The 22,598-nt window shown below is 38.0% G+C and overlaps 1 protein-coding gene and 1 pseudogene across 4 annotated transcripts in view; one reads left to right on the top strand and one right to left on the bottom strand.

The window, feature by feature from the left end:
* Tprg1 (tumor protein p63 regulated 1) overlaps positions 1-22,598 on the top strand; it is a 170,392-nt gene that overhangs the window by 3,453 nt on the left and 144,341 nt on the right. The window contains exon 1 of one of the 4 annotated variants that reach the window (XM_074073548.1): positions 5,582-5,781. The exons of the other annotated variants lie outside the window; for them this stretch is intronic. The gene's annotated coding sequence lies outside the window, so the exon portion shown is untranslated. Of the gene's footprint in view, positions 1-5,581; positions 5,782-22,598 lie in introns of those variants that run through there. 4 annotated transcript variants of the gene reach the window in all.
* LOC109675147 (translation initiation factor IF-3, mitochondrial pseudogene) lies at positions 12,506-13,271 on the bottom strand (annotated as a pseudogene).

The raw sequence follows: 22,598 nt of genomic DNA, 5'->3' as shown, positions 1-22,598 counted from the left end.
TTGGGATTTGGGATCCTGGGTACCTGTGTACTACCCACCCCAGTATTCTTCTGTTATCTTAGAGTTTTAACCCTTTCTCTATTTGGCATAAAAAGATTTCTATAGAAGCTTTCTTCTGGATTACCTCTTAGAATCACAACTCAACCTTTTGAATTTAATTGTTTTGTTTTTTTCATTGTTTTTCCATGACTTCTTATGTTCTAGAATATAATATTACCTGAAACTCACTCAGTCCTTAAGTCATGATGACATGAGAGATGGTGATGATAATTTGATTCTTTGAAACACAGTGTTAACCCTCAAAAAATTCTCACTTTGAACACATCCAAACCTCTTCATTTTGCTGATGAGGAAGGCAAACACCAAAGAGGAAAACGAGCCCAACAGTACACGTGCCCAAGGACACCCAAGAGTTGGAGAATTAGGGAAGTAATTCTCCATACCTCCTCCCAGATGCATAATACCTTGTATTCTAACCAGTGCCCCTCCTACTTTCCTTGGAATCTGTTTCAAAAACTTGTCTTATCTGCATTGTAATTTATCACACACTCTATTTACATGTTTTAAGTTTGTCATGGTTCACCTCCCTCTTTTATTTTCCTCCCTGCTGAGACATGTGAAATGACTCAGGCCTATTTGAACTTTACAAAGGAGAAAAGCCAAAGGTGATCATTTCATCTTATGGTAGTTTTAAATCATCAGGGTCATTTTCAATTAAATTTGACTTACATATACGTTGAGCGTCAAGATCTTATGGTCACTAAACTAGGATTGGATCCCAAAGATGTAGAAAGGGAGAAGAAAAGGAGAATTAAGTCTGAGAAGAGCATGAGAACTGGCATGTTCAGCGTGTGGACTTGAATCAATCCATTATCCAGTCTAGGGCAAGTGGTGTTCTTGTCTGATAAAGATGAACTGTGATGGCTGTCTGAGGCCTGCTCTAAGATTCTGTCCATAGATAAAATGTTGAATGGTGACATTCACGCAGATAACTCCATTTCCTCTTGAGCCCATGAGCAGGGAGTTTCCCAGGAGCTTAGCAGGAATGGTAAACTACACTCTAGTCATGAGTCAGACTCCTAACCTATCTAAGATGGGGAGGGTTGATGGAAGTGGCACTGGTTCTGTCTGTGTGTATTTTCCTTGAATTTGTGTTTGTAAGCAAGGGCATTCCAAACAAGACTCTGCTTTTTAGGGAGACCTTCTATCTGCCATTTATGCCTGGCAAAGCTATGCCATTGTTTTCCTCTTCCTAGTCCTTCAGATTCCACATTACTTTGGGGGAAAGGAAGTAAGAGTGTAGGCAGGGTCTGCTACATAGTTTGTAAGGTCAAGCACAAAATGAATATGCAAAAAATTTAAATTATTGTTTGAAAATTATTCAGAACTTGCTTTAAAGTTAAGAACTTCAAGATGATGAAAGGAGAGTAAAATCAAACAGAGCACTTCTGTATGCAGGCCCTGTGCAACTGCACAGACTTCATGTCCATGAAGCCACTCTGTCTGTGAGTGGATGAGGAGGTGTGTGGGGATCTGAGGTTGACAGTGAAAAGTGGTATTACTGGGCCAACCACAGTGTTAAACCAAAGCCATAATTGATCATTTTCCCCTGTCTGTACTGAATGAGAAAAAAGGCACAACTTTTCCTGCAGTTGGTGCCTGAGGGTCTCAAGGTCAAGTGCTTAGATTCTGTGGGAGTCAAGACTATACCTCATTATTCAGAGGAGAAAAAAAAAAAAGCCATAAGAATAGAGGTGATTTGCTAAAGTTCAACTGCTTGTTAATGGTAGAATGGAAACCAGATCTTACACCATGTCAGGGCCCTTTCAAGCCTTCAGCAAAGCTGAGTAACAGTGAAATTGTTCTCTTTTATTGTGAGTTAAATTGGAACTTGAAAATAAGAGTGAGGTGCATGTAGGGAAATGATAACTGACTGAAGAAAACAAAACAATTTAGAAAGCCAAAGCAGTATGTTTGAGTTCTATCTGATGCACAACATACAGCAAATCAGACAAATGTCTATGCAGCAAAACAAACCTGGAAGAAACAGATATTTTCAAATAAAATATGAATATTTCCCACCATTATTTTCCTCTGATAAGGGACAGATTGTCCAGAGTAAATAGAAGAAAAAAAGAGATGCTCTGGACTGAATTTTAGTTCCTTGTTGTAATCCAAGGGAGCCTTCTTATTTCTTCCTTGTTATCTCTTTAGCTGCAAGGCCTTGTGAGGCTGTGAAGGAAAATAGAGTGATTCAGATATTTGTTTGCTTATTCATTTGCCCACCCACAAAATATCTTTTGAGTATCTACTATTAGTGCTGTACTGTGTTAGAACCTAGAAAGTTCTAGGTTCTAGGGACATTGTTCCTACCTTTAAGGAAGGTAGAAAGATATGTATCAGGGTAGAAATTCACCAAAGTACAGTGTAATGATAGTGGTGTATGCTGTATACTATTGAATATCAACACAAGAAAAAAATTCATACTACTTCAGTTTCTCAGATGATAACCTGCCTGCGTTTTCCTTGTTGCTTTGGAAATTGCTGCTAGTATTTAGTCATCATCATTGAGGTCCACTTTCCCAAAGACTCCTGGGAAGAGGGGTTATAGCTTGGGAGATAGGGTCTAAGATTTTTTTTTTTTTCGGGGTTTTAATTCAGAGCACTTGCTGGGCAGGTGCTCTACCAATGGAGCCATGCCTCAACCCCTTTTGATTTGTTTATTTTTCAAATAGGATCTTTCTCTGGCCTGGGCTGGTATAGATAGTGATTCTCTTACTCATGCCTCCCAAGTAGCTGTGATGACAGGTGCATGCCACCATGCACTTTTATTGATTGAGATGGGGTCATTCTAGCTTTTTGCCTGGGCTGGGCTTGAACATCACCCTTACTCTCTGCCTCTCCAGTAACTAGGAGTGTGATCCTTATAGACAGTACCCTTGGTGATGCAAGTCTATGTACCAGTCATTCTCTGTGTGATCCACTAAGGGAAAGACCTGGGGATGGGGTCATTTTGGTTCATACCTGGTCAGTATTCCTGTCACTTGTGCTTCCTCCTGCCCATCTGCTGCCCCAGGAAGAAAGCAGCCCAGCTGACTCCAGAGAAATGGCTGGCCATGTATCTATGTCACTCTGTCCTCATTTGGAAAATGACAGGCGTTGAGGAGGTGTAATCAATTAAATAATAATTTATTCCAAATAAGTAACCATCTATATTCTTTTCTTTGATACTAAGGAGAGAGGGAAAGGAGAGTAACTAGTAAATGCTACATAGAAGAGAGAAGATGGACAAGACACAAAGAGCAATTATCTCTAAAAACTTATCTAGTACACTTATTCTGCAATTATCTGCTCCTTGGTGGTTGAGCATGTCATTTACCAGGAGATCTATGCAGAGACTTTGGTAACACTGGAAATAGTGGGAATGAGGTAAATTCTCACTTGTAGTTATGGTTCTTTGCAAATAGTACTTCTTATTCATGTAAATGCTTAGAATTTACAATACTCCTATCATCTCCAGGATCTCATTTGCTTTCTCAACAGCTTGGGGAAGTGGGTAAAGTCCCTATTATAATCTCCATTATGCAGAAAAGGCAACCACACTAGGGGAAGACTAGGCTGCTTGTCCCTGATGGCAGTGAATGGCAGAACTGGGACCAGAAACCAGGCTTTCTATTGCTTGTGCTGAGTGCTCTGTGTTTGCTGCCCCAGTTACTGCAAGCTGGAGTGTACTGGGACTGCAGCATAAGCTGGGGAAGCATCCAGTGGCTCCTGGAAACCCAAAGATAATTAGATAAGCTGCCATATGCACAAGTGATGCCTTTTTTCAAGGGCTCTTCCCTTTAAAATAACACACTCATGGCAGCAGTGCATCATTTGGTCCTACTTTTAAGAAAACAGACAGGGATTCAGCATCTCTCTGCTCCAATCTCCCTCTATTCTGCACCCAACCTGAGCTGAATAGGGATAGTATTTGTTTTGTAATTATTCTTAATTGTCCCTGTAGTTTTGTGGTGTCTAAGTGTTGTGGCTTAGGTACCAGTTCTGAGAAACTCTCTTTCCAGCCTAGGGTGTGTATTAGGGGATATGAGTTAGTTAGATTAGGCAACGTTGCTTGGTCTATCGCACAAAAACATTTCATATCTAACTCTACTATCTGTGCTTGTTTAAATCTTACCTCTTTTTATGAGGAATGCTGCCTTCCCCTCTGTGTAGCGTCCCTGGAATTGCTCTCATCTCTGGATTATCACAGCGCTTGTTCTCATCCCATCTATGGTGCTCATCCTTTTCTACATGGCTCTATATTAACTCATATTTCACCTTCTTAAATTCACTATGCCAGAGACTATTTTCCTATCTTTGTCTACTCAGAGAACTAAGAATGGCCAAGGGAGTTGTTCAGTTAGCTGCTCATTGAGAGAATGCATATTCTGGTTATGTGCCTGGCATTGTATAGGCATGTAGAAAGACTGCTCATTGTGTGCTGTCCTGGGAGGTCATAGATGAGTTGTAACTTTGTACCTGAGTTCCTATAGATTCTCTTCATGATGTCAGTATACCCAGAACTGTGTAAGGCATTTTTTTTTTATGTTGAGTGAGTGGCAGTTATTTTTCTTTTTAAAAGAATGGAATCCAATCAGGCTAGTACCTTGTTGCCCCCTCCCGCAGTTTCTCTAGTTGTCAAATAAATATAATCTGGTTTGACAGTCTACTGAATGAAATAGAGAATTTAAGATGGAAAACTGAATTTCAATCACACTCATAAACTATTTAGGTTTCGGTTTTCTTCTTTCTCCAGCAATCCACTTACTTAGGTCATTCATACTTCATTTTATACCAACTCTCTATGTAGAACACACATATTTGGATTTCAAAATGTATTAATTGAATTCAAATTTCATTTTTTAGCATGATTTCCGTGTCAAATCCTAATCTAGCTTCATTCTCATATGCTTCCTTCCAAATTCTATCCACATGTATGAAGGAGGAGTGATACTTCCAATTTACAGATAACTGAAAAAAGCCCAAACCAAAACCAAAAAGCCCTCAGAAAGGTAAAAATACGACTTGCCACAAGCTAAAAAGACATTAAATGACAGATGGAGATTGATTAAATAGTTGTTAATTCATTATTATTCACTCACTATGTACTGATTTGTTACTACCTGCCAGCACTTTGGGGTATATATCAGAGAATAAGATGTAGTCATTGCTCTCAAGGGCTCACAGGGTAATGAGAAGGGCACACACTTAGGTGAAAAACAATACCACAATAGGAAGATCAATGAGACATTCTGTGTGTACCTGTGTTGCTTTTTAGGGATAAACTGCTCTACATGGTTTCTACATTTCTCATACAAAAAAGATGATGTTTAAAATCACAAATACCCAAACTGATCTGCTTACCCAGTCAGATTTTAATCAAAGAAGACACTGATAGAAAAATCCAGAATTTCTTGAGGAAGCATACAAGAGAGGGAGATGTGTCATTGCAGACTGAAAAGGCCCCACCCACAACCCATTTCCTTGCCTCTGACAAGTTGAGTTCCACCCTGTAAACATTCTTAGTCCTTTTATCTGACCTACTGTTTGAGAGTGAGCACTTAGCTCTCAGTCCATTGGTGAGGCAAGACTTTGACTGAGCCAGGTGATACCACCAGAGCAGTCTCCTGTTTGGTTTTCTCTGAGCCAACCACACTCCACTGGCCACTATTTGTGGTCTAGATCTCTTCGTCCAGGAAGAGAAAGAAAAGTCTTGAGGACCTGTCACAACCTAGTCAGGTAAGACCAGGAGGCTGTTGGTTCTATGAGAGACAGGTATCTCTTTAATTGCTGATTGCTCCTGTCTCTTAGACTGAGTTTGTAGTCATTCCCCAAGGACTTGCAATTTGATCTAGACTCATAGTTTTGCATGACCATGCACAATTCTACTATTATTCCTTACTGCCCAGGGTTGATAAAAATCACTTGACATATTGCCTATCTATTGATTTTGGTCTTAACTGCCTTGTGAGTATAGTAGGATGGGTATAATTTTCTCCATTTGGTGCTCACTGAACTGAAGCTTGGTCAATTGAGATGATTTATTCAGGTTTTGTCAGCAGATTAAGACCAAGATAAGATTTGATTTTCCCTTCTCCCTCCTTTGCTATACTCGCCAGCAGATCATAACTTAATGTGAAAAGTCAAGAGAGGTGAAAGGACTCCTTGAACTTTCAGGTGGCAAACAAAAGGTGATTATTATTATTATTGTTTTACAGGCAGGTTGGGAAGGATACTTTTGAATTCCTTTGAAGAAGACTTTATAATAGTAAATAGGTTCCATCACATAAAAGTGTTTTTAGAAAAATCAGTAAGAGTATTTATGGAAAAAGACCTGGTAAACTGAAAACTGATTGCAAAGATGAGTGAGCCTAATACATGCTCTGGATCTTTGTGTAAAATTATTTTAATATAGGGCTGAATGATGTGCTGGTAATGTCAGCAGTAACACTGTAAGGCACTAATGCCCTAGGGAAAATAGTTTAGCTTTTCACTCTTACCATGGTATGTGGTAAAGCAAATCTCAGTGCGGGGGGTTACTCCAAATATTTTCAAACTGACACCAACAATTTCCTCTCTTATGACAGCTATCATATTGCATTGACTTAAGAAACTCTTATCTCCAGTGATTTATTTATCTTCACTAGTTTATTTATAAGATGCTGATTTTTAGCTATATTTCATCCTTCATGCTCAAATGATTATATCATTCTTAATTGTAGAAGAAAATAATCTCTCTCTCTCTCTCTCGTGTGTGTGTTTGTGTTTGCTGTGACATTGCTAATATCCATCCCTGAAGTTCCATCAGAATACAGTGGATTATAACGCTACATAATCTTTGTGGCTCTTCTGTATATTCTTACTGCCTTTCTGTATGAAAGGATCCTGAAGAAATTGATCAACTATCTTACATAAAATAGAGTCACAGAAAGATACCATGATGGGCACAAAGCTGTACAGCCAGCAATCATTCAAAATTCTAAGTTGAATGCAGGTCTCACCCTTTCACTGACCATTCCATGCTATGAATGATACCAGCTATCATAGAGCTGCAGCATTCACTGTGGGACTGCACTCAGATGTCCTGACAGATTTCTTCCAATTACAAATTTTAGGTACTTTGACCTTTGATTAGCATCTAGTGACAATTTCATCACTCTGTAAAGTAGGGGATTTTGCCAGAGAAGGCACTTTACTTTGGCTTGGTTCTTGTGCAATATTCGTTTCAAGTCAAATTCTGGAACTACACATTAGATATGGGATAGGGATATGGATAAGAAATGGGTGAAATTCTCATTTTCTTCAGCCAATCTAGACTTTTTTTTTTAATCTCCTAGGATCATTTTAAAGAGGTGACTTCAGAACTTGTAAGTTAGTTGATTTTGAATTCAATGTTGTAGAGTCTAATGGCAGTGTCAAGTCTAAGGGTTTATTTAATCCAGAGTTTCAATTCAGCAACATTAGGTAAATCTAGCATGCAAATGTATTTTGTTTGTACTTCAGCATTAAACAAAATCAAAATATTTGTAAAAATTCAGTGTCCAGGAATTTTTTTGTAAAAATCCAGGTATTTCATTGTTCAGGAAGATTAATGGTAATAATAGATGCACATTCCTACATGGACACACATCAGCTGGATCTGGGCAGAATCTGCTCCCATATATGGAACATGCATTCTCCGGTGCTTCACAGCCCCCAGTGTACCTTAGTTAAATTACCAGGTGCTTGAGCTTGTCCCAAGTGATCTCTTCAACCTCTTAGGTATTGGGGTTCCTTAAAAATTATCTTTCAAAGGAAACCTAATTCTATATAATGATGGCCCTGCCCACAGATCAATGTCACCAGAAAGAGGTGAAATTCATTATTTGACCCTAACCTTTCATTATGTAAGAGGTAGGAGGAGTCATGATGATTTCAGCAGAACCAGCTTTTGGAGTTATACCTACCTGGGATATTTTCTGGAGCTAAATATCAAAACTCAGTAATTTGAAGGTTAAAGTGTTAAGTAGTCTGACACTGTATCAGTTTAATCTCTGGGTGACTATAGAAAAGAGGAAGAAAAGCATACCTTTGCAGGATAATGTCCTTTATTCAAGAAATCAATTTCATTTTTCAACAAGGGAAAAATTATGATGTATGATAGTATAAGAATAGCAACACAATGCTTGTTTTCCAAAGAATATAGAAGATTGCAGAAAATCTGAAAACTAGGCCAAAAAGTTTGGTATCATATATTCATTAATATAATAATTGCCCCATGACTACTTATAGTGTATACAATCCTATCCATGAGAATTTAAGGATGAAGACAAGTAACTTTTCCCCAAAGGTACTTCCATCCGGTATTGGAAATGTGTATACAAATAGGTATAATGCAGTGAAAAACATGGCAAATAGTGAAAGAAAAAGAAAGAAAACGCTGCATTTTTGCTGAGTAAAGAGAGATTTATGGCAGATAGGTTGCCATCTGAGATGTTTGTAAGGAAGAAGTGAGAGATAAAAGTGAGAAGAGTTTCCAGCACGTAAAGGGGTTAAATAAAGTCACAATTCAGTAAGGTTTGAAATAGTCTTGAAGATAGAAAACACTCACTTTGTTTATGGAGAGGGCCAGTGGGACTCAAGTAGAATGTGGCTAGAAACCTAAGTTTGCACCAGATGGTGGGTGCTGAGAGACAGACTAAGGGTGTCAGATCAGGCACAGCATGGTGGTCTAATGAGCTGTTCAACTATGGCTCATGTCTAGAGTTGGAAAAGTGATGTTGCATAAATTCTTAACTTGTATGATGTGGAGAGTTACTTTTAGGTGATAAGATCGATCCTTTGGTCTGGGAAGCAATCACTCCCTAAGGAACAGTTATAGAAGTTTCTTGGATGTCCTGGCCCTGTACTCTTCTGTAATAAACATTGCTAGAAAATACCATTAATAGGTGATTGCTCCATTGTGGTCCAAAGCTTTCCTGGTGGGTTAAGGGAAAGTTCTCATTCTTGCAAAGGCCTCTACTGGTCACCACAGCAATGCTTACACACTCTGAGCCCCAAGGCATTTGAGAAATAACCAATGTTTTACTCATTTTTATGTACATGGTTGTATGTGGGACTACTTCAGAATTATACCGGTATCTCAAAGGTCTGTACTTCAAGGGAGGCCTGTAGGTGATGTGATGCAGAATAAAACAAAGCATTTGAATAAGGTCCATCCTTGTAAAGCTATTTACTGAACATCTGTTCAATTAGAACACCTAAGTTTCATTTCTTTAGAACGATTCATTGACTATCTGTTCTAGGTTCTGAAAATATAGTTTATCTTTCCTACAACCCTGTAAGTAGTTCTAGTAACAGCCTTAGAAAACAAAATGAATAATCTGCTTTCAAGGAGATTACAATTTTGGTGAGACAGAAAGTTTAAAAAAATCAATTAGTAAAATATACATGAGGTGTGAAGAAAAGTAGAATGGGCAGGATAAGTCATTGATAAGAATTCAAAGTCATAGAGAGCTGAGATTTTAGAAAGAGTACTTAGGAAGAATAAAGCTATTTGAGTAAAGATAAGTATATGAAGGAATCAGCCAGGTAATTATTGTAGAAACAAATCCAGGCAGGTAGAACAGCACATGCAAAGGCTTTTAGGCAGGTGCATGCTTTCTGGCAACTTTGAACAATAAAGCAAGGATTGAACTGAGTGGAATTTTGGAGATGAAATTAGAAAGATGATAGTAGAACCCAGCATAGGGGTACACACTTGTACTCCCAGCATTCAGTAAGCTGAGGCAGGAGGATTATAAGTTCTAGGCCAGCCTGAGCTAAGTAGTGAGACTTGTCTTATAAAAACAATAAAAAAGGAAAGATGATGGTGGCAGGAGGTGGGAGGTATTGATAAAATACAAATCTATGACACAATTAAGATTTTGACTTTCACTCTGGGTCAAAGAGGAGTTATTTGTATATTTGGGCTGGGTAGTAACATGATCTGACTTGAATGTCAAAAAGATTCTGTCTGTGTTTTGAGAACAGAAGAGGGTGGAGAAGGAAGATAGAAGCAGAGGGGTTCTTTCTAGAGGTACTGCTATAATCCCGATGAGTGATGGATCCAACAGTGTGAATAAGCATGTAGGGATGGAGGGGAGAAGAATATTTGGACTCTGGTGGCTGATCAATTGAATAGGATATAATGACACAGGGAGAAGTCAAGGATGATTCCATGATTTTACCTGAGCAACTATAAAGAGGAACAGCTTTTATCTGAGATGGAGAAGACCATGAGAGGCACAAGTGTTTGAAGGAATATCAGGAGCTTACTTTTGCTCAGGTGAAGTTTGTGATGTTGAGTAGTGAGTTAATGCATGAATCTGGAATTCCATGAGGATATCTGAGCTGAAGATAAAAATTATGAGTCATCAATATATACATGATATTTATGGCAATGAAATTAAATGAGATTACTAAAAGAGTCAGTATAGACAGAAAAAAAGGAGGTTTATTGCTGACTTCTAGGATGTTGTAATGCTTCGTAGCTATGGAGGTAAGGAGAACCCAGTCAATGGTATACCAATAAGGAAGGACTCCCCAGCAGCACAGAGGAGAATTTTATCACTTGAGTTATTTAGCATTTCCATCACATAATGATAAAGAGAAGAATTTTTCATTTACATTTTCTATAGACAATGCACTACCTTACCATCTACCCAGAGGTGCAGACCACTCTTACCACACCTTCTTCCTGCTACTCTGCTTTGATTCTACTAGACCCAAGAAAAGAGATGGAGAAGGATTAGTTGCAATGGTTCTCACCACACAAGGCAAGTGTGGTGAGTTGGGTACAAGGTGCAGCTGTGATCTTAGACAGAGCAGTGGCTGGGTGGGAGAGATGCTGCTGAGAGGTGAAGTCCAGTGATGTCTGAGAACTGAACAGGTAGCTTTCTACTGCCATGGGCTCAAGAGAGAACTGGAGAAGAGGATTTGGAGATGGTGGATATAGATTTTACTTTCAAGGAACCTGTTTGTGAATGGAAAACAGGCACTTTCTGGGAGGGAAAATGAGAAGCTTCTTTCTTTGGGGTGAGAGAAAGGTGATAGAAATACACTTTCACAGGGGTGTAACTTGACTGATGCACAAATAGCATTTTATTTAAACTTTTCTACAACCCTGTGAAGTAGTTGTGCAAAGGTACCATCTTACATTGTTTCAGAGAGGGAAAATAAGGGTCAGGGGCATGAGGTCATCTTCCTCAAATCAAACAGCAAATTAATAGCAGGTTGGATTTACACCTGAGTTCTGAAAGTGAAGTTCATAGTTCCCTTCATTGCTTTTGCCTATCCAAGTGGTTTTTGGAGAATAATTACAGCTTTAGAACAATCTGTAAAACTTTCACTTAACTCCTGTTTAAGGGCCTTTTATAAATCTCAGGGAACTCGCACTTCCTCGTAATTTCTCCTGAAAAGGAACTAGAATTTAATATCTACATCAATGAAAATTTGCAGTATTTGAAAAGATTCATCCAAGCAGGGTCAATACGAGGCTTCAGCGTGAACCACATGCATGCTAGAGGATGAGAAAGTAGTTTCTCACCTGATGATTTGGGGCTGATTTCCACACTGCTGTCCTCATTGTTGAATCACTGCCCTCTCTCCGTGCCATTGCCATAAAAACCATTGCTGCTATGCCTGGCATTATTAGGCAATTTAATTTCATGTTCCTCTTTCTCTCAGTCTGCCCTAGTTCTTTCACCATTCCTCATGTGCTATAAACATCACATACAAGTATTAAGCATCTATTCTGCTTAGAACATTCAGTATTGGCAGTAGTGGTGAGATACAAAGCAGCTCATAGGATGGTTTCTGATCTAGAGGAGCTTATAGTTCTCATGAAGGGAAAAATGCACCTTATAGTGTATGAATTGCTTCATTTTGTTGAAGAGATACAAACTGTCCCCAGTGGGTTTTGGTGATTAGGGAAAATTTAAGAAAACTTAAGGGCTGTATTGCCCCAATATCCATATTTAGTGTGCTTCAAAAACCAAGTGTCTTTCTATATCCCACACAGACAGTGATATTTCCAAGCATTTATGACACTATTACCTCATTGGGATTTCTTCTGGGATAATTTCTCCTGTAACTGTTTACCTACAGCTTCCAGAGTGTCATCATTTTATTCTTATATTTCCCTTGATTCCTTCACTACTCATAGTCTTGTAACCCTGACTTATATTCACTTGGCTTACCTCATTGAAATAATATTTTAAAAATTTACACCAATTAGAAAGATAATATATTCATTGTAAAGAACATTAGAAAGTGTATAAAAGTATAAAAAAGAAAATAACCTTCATCCATAAGACAGTCATGCAAAAATATTCATTTATAACATTTTAGTGTATGTGCTTCCAATGTATGGGTAATTCCTTTCTAAAAAAAAAACCCAATTTTTCTTTATTAAAATCACTGATACAGAACATATGATTCCCAGTTACTTCCATTTTCTTTGTTCAAAAAAACAAAGCTTCCTCTCTGAGCAAAAAGGAAGAACACATATTAAAGCTGTTCCTCCTTTAATGGCTTGTGGCCTGGTTGAGATGCTAGATATTCTAGCCATTGTCTGGAGTATTTGGTTAAATATTTCTTCCATTTTATTTTCTGGCTCAGCTGCATTTTTCTCTTCTTTATGATAATTCGAACATGATATTTTTTTCTCAATCCACTGTTGAATCTGTTTACTCTTTGTGTCCAAATCATGTTGTCCAATATTTGAAGAAAAAGTTACTTCCTTTGTCAGGATTGGTCCAGTTTTTGGTCTGGCCTTTTCCCTCTCTCTGAGTCTGAGAAGTTCTTGGTGGATCTGTTCTCCTGTCATGAGTTGGTATTTGGGGGCTCTGAGCTGGCTTTGTATGCACCAGTCTTGGGTCTCGCTCATCCTTGAGTCTGATCACTTTCGCCTGGTGCATGACTCCCAAGTCATTGCCCTTCTCTTCAATCACATGAATAATTCACTCATTAATTTTCCTCCAATGTTAGTAAGAGTGGTATCATTTTTTTTTCTTTTCATCCTGGGTATCTTCAACAATACTAAAATCTTTTGTGTGCACTGGGTGGGACAGTCTTAGGGAAGAAGCAATGAGGGACAATTGTGCTGGGGTTGTTTTTTGCATGATGTGTTTACCAAAACATCTTCTGATGCAATTATTTTCAGACTTCATAGTTTGTAGTGTTAACCTCTTTAGAGTAAGAGCAGCCATACTTTTTAGGAAAAACTGTACTCATTTCTTGTTGATGAGGAAAACTCTTCTTTAAAGGAGAATGAGAGCTGGCCCTGAGTAAGGTTGTTAATGTCTGGAAGGAGCTTGTGAATGAGCTCAGCCGCAAGGCCCCTTTGCCCTCTGTATGTTTGGGTAATTCTTAACACAATAGTCAATGGTGTTCATTTTGTTTCAAAATGATATATATTTTGGCATATCCTATAATATTTATAGGGTTAGTCCATATCTTTTATTACCTCTTCCTTTCCAGAGATAAGCCCCTTTGGACACTTCAATGTGTTAATTTCTTATACTTTATTTGTATGTACTTCAGGTTTTAAAAATAACACCATAAAGCATGGCTTAGGACCTTGCTTTTTAATGTAGCATTACATTAATCAGCATTTAATTGTCTTCAAAAATATGATTTCTAAGGGCTGCATTATATTCCACTATGGTTGTGTACACATAGTATAAGTGCCTTTACTTTTAAGCCTCTCTAATTTAGGATTGATTCTTACATCATTCTCCTTTCTGATTGACTCTGCACCCTATGCAAGATCTATTTTTGAACCATTATTGAATTGTAGTAGCATAATCAATGAACAATGATAAATTTCTTGTGCTGTGTGAGATGAATACATATGTAAGGAATTTAGGAAGCTATGGCTGGGTTATTTCAGACTGGAGAAGCAGCAATGACACACAGTGTTGAGACTGTTGGAGGTGGGAAGGAAGTTTTACTTCAGTTGATCATGACTAGCTAGACAAAGCCCCTGGTTTAGAAAGGTCAAGTCCACCCTGAAGTGCTGCTCTGGGTTGGGTAACATAGCTAATGAAACCAGACAGGAAATTTCAACATTCAGTGTAACAAAAACAAAAATATCTATTAACTTTTTCTTACTGATTTCTTACCCCTGCTGCACTAAAAGATAGTTTTCTATAAGCATATAACCAAGGACTAGAAAGCTTTTATTTATAGTGGGATAAAGAAGATACAAATAAACATATTTCAGATCTTTTGGTCTTATTTTTATTTGATCTGCTTTGTAAGTGACCTTTTAACTCTTTCCCATGATTTAGAATGGAGTCCACCCAGACCTGTATGGACTTGTGGACTAGCAGAGTTAGAGGGAATCTTGGGGAGGGACCAAGTAATTCAATATCCTCTTAGTATGTATGGAAACAACAACAACAAAAATGATGCTTAGGGAAAAGAAATGGCTTATATCTGAATTTAGAGTTCCTGACTACTACTAAGTCGGATTTCCCTACTATCACTAAATTTCATGCATTCTCTCCCAACTGTTTATCAGTTCAGCTGATTCTTATACTTCTTGCCTTCCTTCCCCCCAAACCTTTAAGAATATGTTGATTACTTACCATAGTTTAGGCACTCTGCCAGGTCCTTAGATCCATTAGTTTGTCTGGACTGATAACCAGAATATATAGGGAACTTAAAAAACTAAATTCTCCCAAAACTAATGAACCAATAAAGAAATGGGCAAGTGAACTAAACAGAACTTTCTCAAAAGAAGAAATTCAAATGGCCAAAAAACACATGAAAAAATGCTCACCATCTCTAGCAATAAAGGAAATGCAAATTAAAACCACGCTAAGATTCCACCTCACCCCTGTTAGAATAGCCATCATCAGCAACACCACCAACAACAGGTGTCGGCGAGGATGTGGGGAAAAAGGAACCCTCTTACACTGTTGGTGGGAATGTAAACTAGTACAACCACTCTGGAAAAAAATTTGGAGGCTACTTAAAAAGCTAGACATTGATCTACCATTTGATCCAGCAATACCACTCTTGGGGATATACCCAAAAGACTGTTACTGTCCTAAACATACATATTGGACCTACTGCAAATTTGAGAAAATTGAAGGTAAAAGGATTTAATTGCTACATGACCTCAGGCAGCTGGTGAGTTGTGGAGCTTGGATTCAAGCCCGGGTATGTCTGACTCCAAAGCTTCCTCCTCTCTGCTACTCTATTTTCTGATAAAGCTATTGATTGCATGAAATTGTACACATTGTTATTGATAAAGAAGTTAAGACATTATTATTACAACATGCATGTATGCTTACTATATGAAGGTGACGTTACTGACCACTCTACATAATAAATACTTTGATTGATTCTTTCCTTTGTTCCTATTCCTACTTCTGTCTTGGTCACTTTGCGACTGAAGACATATACTTGCAGAAAGGCTGACCAAACCAAGCATCAACCTTCCCCAGGAAGCCAGCCTAGACAGATGCACATTCGCAGAAGTAAGAACATGTGAATACCTTGGGCAGGTGTTTTAATTTTCTCAAGATATTTACTTTGTATTCTCTCTATCTTTGATCATTGATTTAACAGTAGTTGTACGAGGTAATGCATAAATAAACACTTTTCCTTATTTTCATATATTCTGGCCATATTTATGTATACATGTATATACATACTTATATATTCTCACATATTCTTCTGGATTTTGTTGTTTTTTGAGAAAAGGTCTTACTGGGTAGATCAGACGTCCAATCTTTCTGTCTTAGCCTTCTGAGTGCTGGAATTATAGGCACGAACCACTATGTCTGGCCATTTATACTTTTTTTAAAATTTTATTATTCATATGTGCATACAACGTTTGGGTCATTTCTCCCCCCTGCCCCTACCCCCTCCCTTACCACCCACACCACCCCTCCCTCTCCCCCCACCCCCTCAATACCCAGCAGAAACTATTTTGCCCTTATTTCTAATTTTGTTGTAGAGAGAGTATAAGCCATAATAGGAAGGAACAAGGGTTTTTGCTGGTTGAGATAAGGATAGCTATACAGGGCATTGACTCACATTGATTTCCTGAGCATGTGTGTTACCTTCTAGGTTAATTCTTTTTCATCTAACCTTTTCTCTAGTTCCTGGTCCCCTTTCCCTATTGGCCTCAGTTGCTTTTAAGGTATCTGCTTTAGTTTCTCTGCGTTAAGGGCAACAAATGCTAGCTAGTTTTTTAGGTGTCTTACCTATCTTCACCCCTCCCTTGTGTGCTCTCGCTTTTATCATGTGCTCAAAGTCCAATCCCATTGTTGTGTTTGCCCTTGATCTAATGTCCACATATGAGGGCGAACATACGATTTTTGGTCTTTTGGGCCAGGCTAACCTCACTCAGAATGATGTTCTCCAATTCCGTCCATTTACCAGTGAATGATAACATTTCATTCTTCTTCATGGCTGCATAAAATTCCATTGTGTATAGATACCACATTTTCTTAATCCATTCATCGGTGTTGGGGCATCTTGGCTGTTTCCATAACTTGGCTATTGTGAATAGTGCCGCAATAAACACGGGTGTGCAGGTGTCTCTGGAATAACCTGTGACACAGTCTTTTGGGTATATCCCCAAGAGTGGTATTGCTGGATCAAATGGTAGATCAATGTCTAGCTTTTTAAGTAGCCTCCAAATTTTTTTCCAGAGTGGTTGTACTAGTTTACATTCCCACCAACAGTGTAAGAGGGTTCCTTTCTCCCCACATCCTCGCCGACACCTGTTGTTGGTGGTGTTGCTGATGATGGCTATTCTAACAGGGGTGAGGTGGAATCTTAGCGTGGTTTTAATTTGCATTTCCTTTATTGCTAGAGATGGTGAGCATTTTTTCATGTGTTTTTTGGCCATTTGAGTTTCTTCTTTTGAGAAAGTTCTGTTTAGTTCACTTGCCCATTTCTTTATTGGTTCATTAGTTTTGGGAGAATTTAGTTTCTTAAGTTCCCTATATATTCTGGTTATCAGTCCTTTGTCTGATGTATAGCTGGCAAATATTTTCTTCCACTCTGTGGGTGTTCTCTTCAGTTTAGAGACCATTTCTTTTGATGAGCAGAAGCTTTTTACTTTTATGAGGTCCCATTTATCTATGCTATCTCTTAGTTGCTGTGCTGCTGGGGTTTCATTGAGAAAGTTCTTACCTATACCTACTAACTCCAGAGTATTTCCTACTCTTTCCTGTATCAACTTTAGAGTTTGGGGTCTGATATTAAGATCCTTGATCCATTTTGAGTTAATATTGGTATAGGGTGATATACACGGATCTAGTTTCAGTTTTTTGCAGACTGATAACCAGTTTTCCCAGCAGTTTTTGTTGAAGAGGCTGCTATTTCTCCATCGTATATTTTTAGCTCCTTTGTCAAAGACAAGTTGGTTATAGTTGTGTGGCTTCATATCTGGGTCCTCTATTCTGTTCCACTGGTCTTCATGTCTGTTTTTGTGCCAGTACCATGCTGTTTTTATTGTTATTGCTTTGTAATATAGTTTGAAGTCGGGTATTGTGATACCTCCTGCATTGTTCTTTTGACTGAGTATTGCCTTGGCTATTCGTGGCCTCTTGTGTTTCCATATAAATTTAATGGTAGATTTTTCAATCTCTTTAATGAATGACATTGGAATTTTGATGGGAATTGCATTAAACATGTAGATTACTTTGGGGAGTATAGACATTTTTACTATGTTGATTCTACCAATCCATGAGCATGGGAGATCTCTCCACTTTCTATAGTCTTCCTCAATCTCTTTCTTCAGAAGTGTATAGTTTTCCTTGTAGAGGTCTTTCACATCTTTTGTTAGGTTTACACCTAGGTATTTGATTTTTTTTGAGGCTATTGTAAATGGAATTGTTTTCATACATTCTTTTTCCGTTTGCTCATTGTTAGCGTATAGAACTGCTAATGATTTTTCTATGTTGATTTTATATCCTGCTACCTTGCTATAGCTATTGATGATGTCAGAAGCTTCTGAGTAGAGTTTTTTGAGTCTTTAAAGTATAGGATCATGTCATCTGCAAATAGCTTCTTTACCTATTTGTATTCCTTTTATTCCTTCTTGCCTAATTGCTCTGGCTAGGAATTCCAGTACTATGTTGAATAGGAGTGGGGATAGTGGGCATCCTTGTCTGGTTCCTGATTTTAGAGGGAATGGTTTCAGGTTTTCTCCATTAAGTATAATGCTGGCTGTACATTTGTCATGTATAGCTTTTATAATGTTGAGGTACTTTCCTTCTATTCCTAGTTTTCTTAGAGCTTTTATCATGAAATGGTGTTGGATCTTATCAAAGGCTTTTTCTGCATCTATTGAGATGATCAAGTGGTTTTTGTCTTTGCTTCTGTTAATGTGGTTTATTACGTTTATTGATTTTCGTACGTTGAACCACCCCTGAATCCCTGGGATGTAGCCTACTTGGTCGTGGTGAATAATCTTTTTGTGTTGTTGAATTCGGTTTGCCATTATTTTGTTGAGGATTTTTGTGTCAATGTTCATTAAGGAGATTTGCCTATAGTTCTCCTTTTTGGAGGTGTCTTTGCCTGGTTTTGGGATAAGTGTAATACTGGCTTCATAAAATGTGTTAGACAGTTTTTCTTCCCTTTCTATTTCATGGAACAGTTTAAGGAGGGTTGGTATCAGTTCTTCTTTAAAGGTCTGATAGAATTCAGCAGAGAATCCATCAGGTCCTGGACTTTTCTTTTTGGGGAGACTCTTGACTGCTGCTTCAATTTCATTTTGTGTTATAGATCTATTCAGGTGATTAATTTCCTCTTGGTTCAGTTTTGGATGATCATATGTATCTAGAAATCTGTCCATTTCTTTAAAATTTTCAAATTTATTTGAATATGGGTTCTCAAAGTAGTCTCTGATGATTTCCTGGACTTCCATGGTGTTTGTTGTTATCTCCCCTTTTGCATTCCTGATTCTACTAATTTGGGTTTTTTCTCTTCTCATTTTAGTCAGGTTTGCCAGGTGTCTATCGTTCTTGTTTATTTTTTCAAAGAACCAACTTTTTGTTTCATTAATTCTTTGTATGGTTTTTTTGGTTTCTATTTCGTTGATTTCAGCTCTTATTTTTATTATTTGTCTCCTTCTATTTGTTTTGGGATTTGCTTGTTCTTGTTTTTCTAGGAGTTTGAGATGTATCATTAGGTCATTGATTCAGTCTTTTTAATATATGCACTCATGGCTATAAACTTTCCTCTCAGGACTGCCTTAGCTGTGTCCCATAGGTTCTGGTAGGCTGTGTTTTCATTTATTTTTTTTTATTATTTTACTTTTTGACTGAAACAAAGAAAAAAGAAGGACCATTTTTGGAACATGTTATTTTCTTTATCTGTTCCCCTATCTAACTGCCTTTGGCAAACAAATATAAAACATTTTTAGCTTTTATTCTTCAGCATCTTGAACTCTGCACTTTTTTTAAACAATGTTAAAATGAGCCTGAATGGCATTCTTAAAAAAAAAGTATTTTCCCCTTTCTTTAGTGTGTTCTGAACTTCTCTATTGCTATTGCTATAGATATCTTGCTTTATCTCACTCTGGGTGGAGCTCTTTGGATCCATTTAAATCTTTTTGGCATCTTGCAGATCAGGCTGACTCCAATTACTAACTCCTCCCTGAGGTGGAGTGGAACTGGATCACAGTAGTCTTAGAATAATAGTATACTAACATCTTTTTACAGCTAATTATTTCTTCCAATTTGCTATCCTGTTTAGCACTCAGGATTTTAAGAGTGTAATGTATATTTCATTATTTCACTGGTTGTCTTTTAGTGATGGTGCCTACAAAGATGAGGAGTTAAGATCCAAGTGTCCCCTCCTGGCATCATTCAACTTTAGTACCTGATGTTGAATATTGTTCACTGGTTTCAGGATAAGTCTCTCCTCTGTCCCTTCTATTCCTAGACCAGCCCTTAGAAAAGGGTCTTTAATTTTCATTGATTCTTTCTAGGTGGTATCAGGCAGAAGAGAGTGTTTTCTTGTACTTTATGTCTCCAGAGTGCAAACACCTTCTGTTACATCTGTTGTGATCAGTGACTGTGTTATGTAAAGAGTTTTCCATTCTGTGGGTGGACACCCAAGAAGATCACAGGTCATGGTTTCTGTTCTCACCAAGCTACATTCTACTCATCAGCCCAATATAAAGCGATGTAGGAAGAACTGGTTGATAGAAGATCATGGTGCCTGGACAGCACTGGAAATTACATTTCTAAATTCTCACTCATGTTAAGCATTTTTTGGGAACTAGTTGAGTCTGGAAGAAATGACTTTAAATCCTCTCTTATTGGGTCTGGCTCCATTAGACAAGGCAAGATATTCTTAAATCCCCTTTGCATTTTCTTTTTGTGATTCGTTTGTTCTTTTACTTTTTGAAATAGGATCTTGCTATGGTGCTTAAACTGGCCTTGAACTCCTGGGCTCAAGTGTTCTTCCCACCTCAGTCTCCCGAGTGTCAGGGCTTATGGATTCACATCTCTATGTGTAGCCATCCCTTTGTATTTTCTGAGAAGAACACTACACAGAGTGAAGTCATTTATTGTGTATTCATGTATTCAGCTAAACATAAAGAATGCATTCTATATGCTGTCTTTGGTGTTAGGGATACTCATAGTAAACAAACCCTACCTTTATCATCAAGAATTTCCTGTGTTAATGGGGAGAAAAAGAATGTCAAGGAAAGCTAATGTGCAGCTGTAATAGTGTATGATAAGAATGCCATCAGAATAAACATAGTCTGTAAGGAGTCACTGTGGAGGGGTACCTAACTCAGAAGATAAGACTGATTCTGAGGAAGCATATAGCTACTCTCTAAGCTAGGATAAGAAGGGGAGAGGGACTCATGAAGTAAAGGAAATGAAAAGGACCTTTGTGAATTTGTAGGACTAGCAATAGAGTGGTATGAATGAAACATGGAGTATGAATGCTGTGGTGGACAGGGGAGATAGGAGAAGAGTTGGAGCTTCTTGGTGAGATGTGAGCCTCTGCAAGTAGGCAGATATCCAGATCATGAACTAATCATGTCTATGATTTCAGATTTTATTTAGAGTGCAACAAGGACCATTAGAGGTTAAGGGAGCAGAGACAGAATCTGATTTGTATTTGGGGGAGATTTGTCTCCTGTGCAGAGAGTAAAATTGGAGGGACACCAGTTGGAAAGCTTTTATAATGATCCACAAGAGATGAACTATAAGCTGTTGCAACAAAGATGAAGCAAGGTAGAGAGTTCAGTACATATTAAGAAATTGAAAGGTAACAGGATTTAGTATTCAATAAGTAAGGATTGACAAGAAGACAGATTCAGGAAGTCTTCTGACCTGGGAAATTTACCACTGCAGTCTATTTCACTGAAATTTGAATAAAGAGGAATAAGTTTATGAGGATGTATGAAAATGAAAAGTTTATTTTTGGATATGACGAGTTAGAAGTTCCCATGAGTCAACTAAGGCGAAATGAGTAATTGATAATTATATAGATAATTTGTATATTGAAAGAGATATTTGACTGGAGATATGGGTGTGGGAGTCACATATTCAGAGATTATAGTTACAATGAGAATGAAGAGTATTTAGAGGGAGCAGCTACAGTGTGCTCTGATAAACATCAGCCTATGAGAAATATCTCTCCATGGGGGATCTCTAAGCCATGGGCAAGGATGTCGAGAGAAAGTAACTAGTAATCTGCAGTTCTACGGAAGAGAATGAGAATCTCAGGACTGTTGATGCAAAATCAACAGTGTCAAAGAGATCACAGAAAATAATGAATAGAAACTACAAACTGGTTTCAGTCACAAGAACTTTGCTAAGAAAGATACGCTGGGACAAAGAAGACTGCCAAGGGTTATAGCGTGAATGTAACATGGTGTAGAGATAATAAGGAAAGACATTTTTTTAGACGTTTGGCCATGAGAAGGGAGAGGTCCATTAAACTTTCTTAGGATTTTTAAGGTCAAATGTAATAAACATGTCTTTCCTCCTGGAAGCTTTGGACACCAAAAGCGTCATCAGTGTCCTACATATTTTCTTCTTTTCTCAATTGAATTTCTCTAGTACAGTCTACTATTCCCCATGTGACAATGTTAGGAGTCTCTTACTATCCATTTGATATCTTCTTTGGAAAATTGGCAGGTCATGGGTCAAAATCACCAGCCTGATCATGGAAATGTAGAAGAATTTGAAAAACATTTCTTGAAGTGAATGATCTCTTCATTTATTAGTCCTAAGTATTTATCCATGAGTCTTATACATGTTAGGTGTCCCTCACAGAGGAAGTGATGGCTTCTGTGGATTTTGAGTGGTGCTTTCAGGACAACTTTTCAGAGCCTGATTCTATAGGAGCAGAGCAGACCTAACCTTCAACCCATGGAAAAAGGAGTCATCATGAAGCACAAGTTTTTCTTGCTCCCAGGAATTTGAGGCAGTCAGAACAGGAAAGAGGAGCCAGGACACTGGCACTTCCTCTAATTAGCTTTGTGACCTAAGGTATGTCACTTCCCTGCTCTCTTCGGAGGATCTGGTTTCTTATTTGTA

Source organism: Castor canadensis, chromosome 5 (genome assembly GCF_047511655.1).
Source record: "Castor canadensis chromosome 5, mCasCan1.hap1v2, whole genome shotgun sequence".
Taxonomy (NCBI): Eukaryota; Metazoa; Chordata; class Mammalia; order Rodentia; family Castoridae; genus Castor; species Castor canadensis.
The sequence above is the reverse complement of the archived record's forward strand: the minus strand, read 5'-3'. Positions and strand labels throughout refer to the sequence as shown.